At 43.0% G+C, this 6,699-nt stretch overlaps 1 non-coding gene across 1 annotated transcript; it reads right to left on the bottom strand.

Annotated features, from left to right (window-relative positions):
- Nucleotides 1-545: 545 nt before the first annotated feature.
- LOC116977370 lies at nt 546-650 on the bottom strand. The gene has a single exon (XR_004413213.1). It is a non-coding gene; the product is annotated as a U6 spliceosomal RNA (small nuclear RNA).
- Between the last annotated feature and the right edge of the window lie 6,049 nt (nt 651-6,699).

Genomic DNA, 6,699 nt, shown 5'->3' with positions numbered 1-6,699 from the left:
CACCTGGTTTGCCAGGTGGGGAGGGGGCTGTGGACCCCAGCAGGACCAAAAACAAGACCTGTCAAAGGGCGGATGAGCTCCTAACGAGCCAACGACCATCCACACCAGTAGAAGTTGCGATCACTGTCGTACATAGCACTGTAAGGTACCATACCCGTTGATGTTTTCAACGATGATGATGATGATGAGAAATACAGATAAATATGTGCATATAGCTCCCAATGGCATTGTGATCTCAATCACCAAGGCCGATGTCAGAAGATACCATGGGGGTGAACTGGCAGAAAGCGGATTCCTCCGATGGTATACCTGTCCGCGGTAAAATCTGCATGGACCAACTGTCTGGAGATTTTGCAGACATGTCCCAGGAATGAGTGGGTTAACCTATGATGAGCGTTTGTCAGCACTGGGACGTAATCACTGGCATTTCGAAGATTGAGGGGGGACCTCATTGAAACGCACTGAATGGTGAAAGGCTTGGATGGAGAGGATGTTTCCACTAGTGGAGAGTCTAGGACTTTAGACTAGAATTTAAGGAGGTTGCTATAAGTATGGAACTCTTCACAAATTTGCATGTCATCCTTGCCCGGGGGCCATGTTAATCTTCTTTGTATCGTTCCAATTTTAGTATATGTGCTGCCGAAGTGAGCCGGGTCTCGGCCTGAAACGTCACGTATTCCTTCTCTCCACAGATGCTGCCTCACCCGCTGAGTTTCTCCAGCATTTTTGTATACCTTCAGAATTAAAGGACGTTCCTTTAGGAAGATAAGAAGGAATGTTTTCAGTCAGAGGGTGGTGAATCTGTGGAATTTGTCACAGAAGGCTGTGGAGGCCAAGTCAATGGATATTTTTAAAGCAGAGATAAATAGAGTCTTGCTTCGTATGGGTGTTAGGGGTTATGGGGAGAAAGCAGGAGATTGGGGTTAGGAGGGAGAGCTATATCAGCCATGATTGAATGGTGGAGAAGGTGATGGGCCAAATGGATTATTCCTGCTCCTATCACATGACATCTTCAAAATCTTATTACTAAGATTTAAGGCTCCAACTCCAACTCCAACTTAAAAGAACATCTAAAATACTGGTATCCAAGAAGAGTAAGGTAAAATGCCTCAATGAGTACCTACTGGTGGCACTAACGTCCATGGTGATAAAGTGGTTTGAGAGGTTGGTCACTTGGACAATAATACAATACAATAATACTTTATTAGCCAAGTATGTTTTGCAACATACGAGGAATTTCATTTGCCAAGTCATACAATAAAAAGCAACAGAACGCACAAAATACATTTTAACAAAAACATCCACCATAGTGACTCCTCCACATTCCTCACTGTGATGGAAAGCAAAAAAATAGTTCAATCTCTTCCCTTCTTTGTCCTTCAGTGGTCAGGGGCCTCGAGCCTCCCATCGACGGGACAATCTTACTCCCGTAGATGGCGGGGGGCCTCCTCGTCGGGGCTCGAACGTCGTGCGGCTTCTGGAGCTCCCGACTCGGTCTCTCCCGAGACTGCGAGCCTTTGATGGTAAAATCCACAGGCCATGGTTGGAGCGATCCCAGGCAAGGAATCGGCCCCCATGGTAAGTCCACACCCCACGGTGGGGCTCAAAGTCAGTCTCGAGCGAGGCCTCCAGCTCCATGATGTTAGGCCGCGGAGCGACCGGAGATACGATCCGAAAAACAATTGCATCTCCGGCAAGGTAAGAGACTGAAAAAAAAATTTTGGTTAGCAGTTAGCGATGTAAGTGTTGAAGGTTTCAAGGTTTTGAGTTAGATTTTGAGTTTTGGTGGTGGGAGCTAAGTGTCTGAACAGTTGTTACAGTACATCAGTACAGCCCTGTTTGATGGGTGCTTACTTTTTGAAAGTATGTCATTATTTCAGTGTTAGGAGAAGAATTTTCTCCAAGCACAGAAGATAAATTCCTTGGAAGCGCTATTTTTTTCTGAAGAAAATGATCATTGATTTTATTTTGCAGCTCAAACCAAGTTTTTGAATATCCCAAGCAGAGATGACAATCCATAATGGAATAGAACACAAAGTGCTGAAGTAACCCAATGAGTCAGAGAGCATCTATGGAGGAAATGAACAGGCAATGTTTCAGATCAGGATCCTTCTTCAACCTCAACAATACCACTAACTTCCACCCTGCCATCAAAGAGTCTGAGGAAGGGTCCCAACCCAACACGTCGCCTTTTCATGTACTTAAGAGATGCTGCCTGACCAATTGAGTTACTCCAGCACTTTGTGTTCCATGCAAGGTTCCAGCAACTGCAGCTCCTTGTGTCATCACATTTTGGAGGCTACGTTAAGCGCAATGTGCATGATTCAAATGCTGCATGGGTGAAGTCAGTTTGCACAGAGAGACTGGGGGGAATGAATGTCCCTTTCAATCCATTGGACCACATGGATCTGCTATTATAAAGGTTAATACTGTTTCATCAGAACATTGATTGCATCATTAACTCTCTTCCTGCTGTATCCGTGCTTCTCATTTCAAGGCTGCTCCTTTGTCCTTGTGCATGTTTCCAGCAATTTCTGTTTTATTTAAAATTTCCACTATCTGCTGCAGCTTTTACTCTGTTATTGATTCTTATCCATGGGGTGATATTAAGTTTATAGTATGCCACCCTGATTCCAGTTTAGAAAGGAGAGTATTAAAAGATCTCAACCATATATCAACCATGTATCAGCTGTGATTCTTTCTCTCTTTACTCGGTCTTAATTCTGGTTACCATCATCTCGAGTTACAGTCATACATCATGGAAACAGGTCCCCGCCGTCCAACTCATCCATGGTGACCAATATGCCCCATCTAAGCTAATATCATTTGCCTGCATTTGGCCCACATCCCTCTTAACCTTTCCCATGTACGCACCTGTCTAAATGTCTTTAATGTGGTTTTAGAAGCATACAGTGCTAGGCAGATGGGTTTGATCATGACCTCCGATGCTGTCTGTGTGGACAGTTCTCCCTGTGACTGCATAGGTTTCTTCTGGATAAGTAGGATGATGTAGAACTAGGGTGAATGGGTACTTGATGATCAGCAAGGATATGGTGGCCCAAAGAGCCTGTTTCCTTGATGTCTCTTTCAATCAATCGATCAATCTACAGTTCCTTGTGTCTCTTGAAACTAAGCTGTCTCTGGGGGTGTGGATATGTGACTAACAACATTAGTGGCTGTTGTGAACAGGTGATCAATGGAATGTGGACTTGATGGGCAGAAGGGCCTATTTCCATGCTGTGAAATTAAATTAACTTCAATCAACATGAACCAGTAATGCCTACAATCTAATGTAGTCGAATATTTCTAACAGAACCAAGTGGAATAATATTTTCACTGTGAGTTTCTGACACTCTCCATTGCTTTCATAAATTATTTATTGTATTATTCAATTTATACTTCCATTTGTGCAGGTAGAGCACTTATTTTCACTTAAAAGGCATCCTTGCAGGCACCTTCCAACAATCTCTCTTTATTAGCATTATACAATAATTCAACTCTGTGCTAAAGTGGCACATAAATAATACAACTGCTTTGCAAAAGAGGCTGAGCAAACTCCTCAGAGCATTGTCAATTAATGACGAGCTAAACCAAGGTGCTGAAAAGCACCAAAGCAACGCAAACAATAGCAGTTACTTATTTATTACTAACAACGTGCCTTTTCTGCAGATAAATAAATTACTTCTTCCTGCTCCCATCGAGCAGAGGGTACAGAAGCTTGAAAGTGCACACCACACGTCTCTGCACTGCACATTCACCCAATCTATTCCCCTCATGATTTTATACATCTCGATTAAGATCACCCCTCAGCCTCCTGCACCTCAAGGAATAAAGCATGCCCAATCTCTCTCTAGAGCTCAGGCCCACCATTCCTGGCAACATCCTGGTGAATCTTCTCTGCACTCTTTCCAGTGCATAACATCTTAATAACGTCCTTCCTATAGCAGGGCGACCAAAACTGAACAAAGTACTCCAAATGCGGCCTCACCAGCATCTTGTACAACTGTAACATAATTACGAGGATATTGGGGATGGTGAATGGATGGTGCTTTATTGCAGGGGGGCTTTATTGTCTATTTCAAATACACTCACTGTTGGAACAAGAAAAAACCTGGGTTAATTAATTCCCACATCTCATTTAAAATGACCTTTACAGAGAGTGATTAGCAGCACAAATTTGGGTGGTTCAGATGTTGCCCATCAGTTGCTGAGTTGACTGCTGGTTGCCCCTGTGAGAGGCCACTGTAATCAGGATGTAGGTTGAGATCAGGGCAGTGGAGGCCTGAGGTTATTGAATGCAGTTCAGAAGGTTACTCTTGGTCCCAGTGGCCACAAAAGGAAATTAAAAATCTCTTTCGGGTTTTCTTCTGGTTTCTGCTTCCTGGGCGGGCATATCTCTGAAGATCTGTCCTGAGCCCAGCACATTGATGCAATCACAAAGAATGACCATCAATGCCTTTACTTCCTATGAAGATTAAGGAGATTTTGTTTGTTGAAAACCATTGAACTTCCACAGGTGTACAGTAGAGACCATAGTGATCAGTTGCATCGCGGCCTGGTTCGGCAACTTGAACACTCAGGAATGAAGAAGACTACAGAGAGTGATAGACATTGCTTGGCCCATCACAAGTATTGACCTCCCTATCAGTTTAGTTTGAAGAAGGGTCCCGATCTGAAACGTCACCGATCTGTTTTCCAGAGACATTGTCAGTTCCTTATTTTTCTGTATGGTTAATCGTAAGATCATAAACGATAGGAGCAGAATTAATCCATTCAGCCCATCAAGTCTACCACGTCATTCAATCATGGCTGATCTATCTCTCCCTCCTAACCCCATTCTTCTGCCTTCTCCCCATAACCTCTGACACCTTTTTGTTTGTTTTTTTTACTCAAAATTCCAACATATGCAGTTCCTTGTGTCTCTAACAAGTTCTTACCTCACTTCCCACAGTATCCCCGGGTACATTTGCTCAGGTCAAGGGGATGTGCCCATCTTTATATGCCTCAAGAACATCAGCATCTCTTTTATAATATTGATATACTGTACTTCAGAGGGTCACTCTTCTCTTCCATGAGTTCCCTAGTTTGCTTGTGCTTCTCCACTGTAAATACAGGTGGTTAGTGAGTGCTTGCCCCCCCTCCCCAAGCTACCAATCAAGGAGACAACTACAATAATTCTTAAGGGTGTTATAATTAACCCTTTTCTCTTAATATATCCATGTACCTATCCATGTCCAAAATATAGAGGAGTCATAGAGAGAGTCATGTGGCCCACCATTGGCCCATTGTCTATGCCGGTCAAGTAAGCAAAGTGAGCTACTATTTGCTGACATTTGGCCCATAGTCCTCTAAACCCTTCCTATCCATGTAAGGGTTATCCTTTTATCCTATCACGCATCTTCTATACTTATCTCTTTATCTCACACATCTTTTCTTTTCACCTTTGGCCTTTGTCAGACCATCTGCCAATTCCTTTGCTCCATAGATGCTGCTGCACCCGCTGAGTTTCTCCGGCATTTTATGTGTACCATCTGCCAATCAAAATCCCCTTCATCTCTATCCGCCTATCACTTGGCTAGCTTTGTCCCACACCCACCTATTTTCCAGCTTTCTCCCCCATACTACATACAGTTTCAAGAAAGGTCCCAACCCATAACGTTACCTATCCTTGTCCTCCAGAGTGCCAAAGTTTAAAGGACATGTGTGAGTTGAGTTATTCCAGCACTTTGTGTCTTTTGTGGTAAACTATTATATTACGAGGACTTCCCTCATAATCGACAGAGGATGTCATTCAAACTGTTCCTTGTGTCTAAGTATTACTAGTCCCCTGTTTTCACATTGTAGGGAGGTAAAATACTCCTTTGAGACAGAACTGGACACAATTATATGAAGTGACGTTAATCCCATGTAGTGCTGCAATACTTCTAGCATCTGCTCCAGTTAATGAAGGACTTCTGTGTGCTGGCACTTGATAATGGCAGCTGAATGTTCCATTCCTCAGTGGAAACCCCAAAGGTATTGATGAGTTCAATACTGAAAGAACTTGATAATTGCTGTCAAACACGATACATAAAGATGAACCGTTGTAGGTTTCATCACCAGCATTTTATCATCAAGCACCAGCTGCTTCAAAGTCAACAAATATAACATTACCCCTTACGCTCAAAGCTCTCACTATCTTGGCCATTACTGCTCAGGTTCAGTTTCAGACGGAGTGAGTAAATAACAAACATGAACTTTAATATTCGCACAAACACATGTATTTATTTTTAATTTCCTGATCAATGTTTGTCCTTGGAGACAAATAAACCTCTTCAGGAAACTTTAGCTGCACTGAGGTTATTATCGCCAAGGAAAGGTTGGACAGACTTGGATTGTTTTCACTGGAATGCCGGAGGTTGAGGGGAGACCTGATAGATATCTTTAAATTTATGAGAGGCACAGGCAGACAGTCAGAAACTTTTTCCCAGGGAAGAAATATCAAATACTAGAGGGCATAGTTCTAAGATGAGAGTGGCAAAGTTTAAAGGACATGTGTGAGTTAAGTTTTTTATACGGAGGGTGGTGGGTGCCTGCAACAGTTGCCAAGGCTGGTGGTGGAGGCAGAATCCATTGTGGTGTTTAAGAGGCTTTTGGATAGACACATGAATATACTGGGAATGAAGGGATATGGATTATGTGCACGTAAATAAGAATTGG

The sequence above is a fragment of the Amblyraja radiata genome, chromosome 9 (genome assembly GCF_010909765.2).
Source record: "Amblyraja radiata isolate CabotCenter1 chromosome 9, sAmbRad1.1.pri, whole genome shotgun sequence".
In the NCBI taxonomy this organism is placed as follows: Eukaryota; Metazoa; Chordata; class Chondrichthyes; order Rajiformes; family Rajidae; genus Amblyraja; species Amblyraja radiata.
The sequence above is the reverse complement of the archived record's forward strand: the minus strand, read 5'-3'. Positions and strand labels throughout refer to the sequence as shown.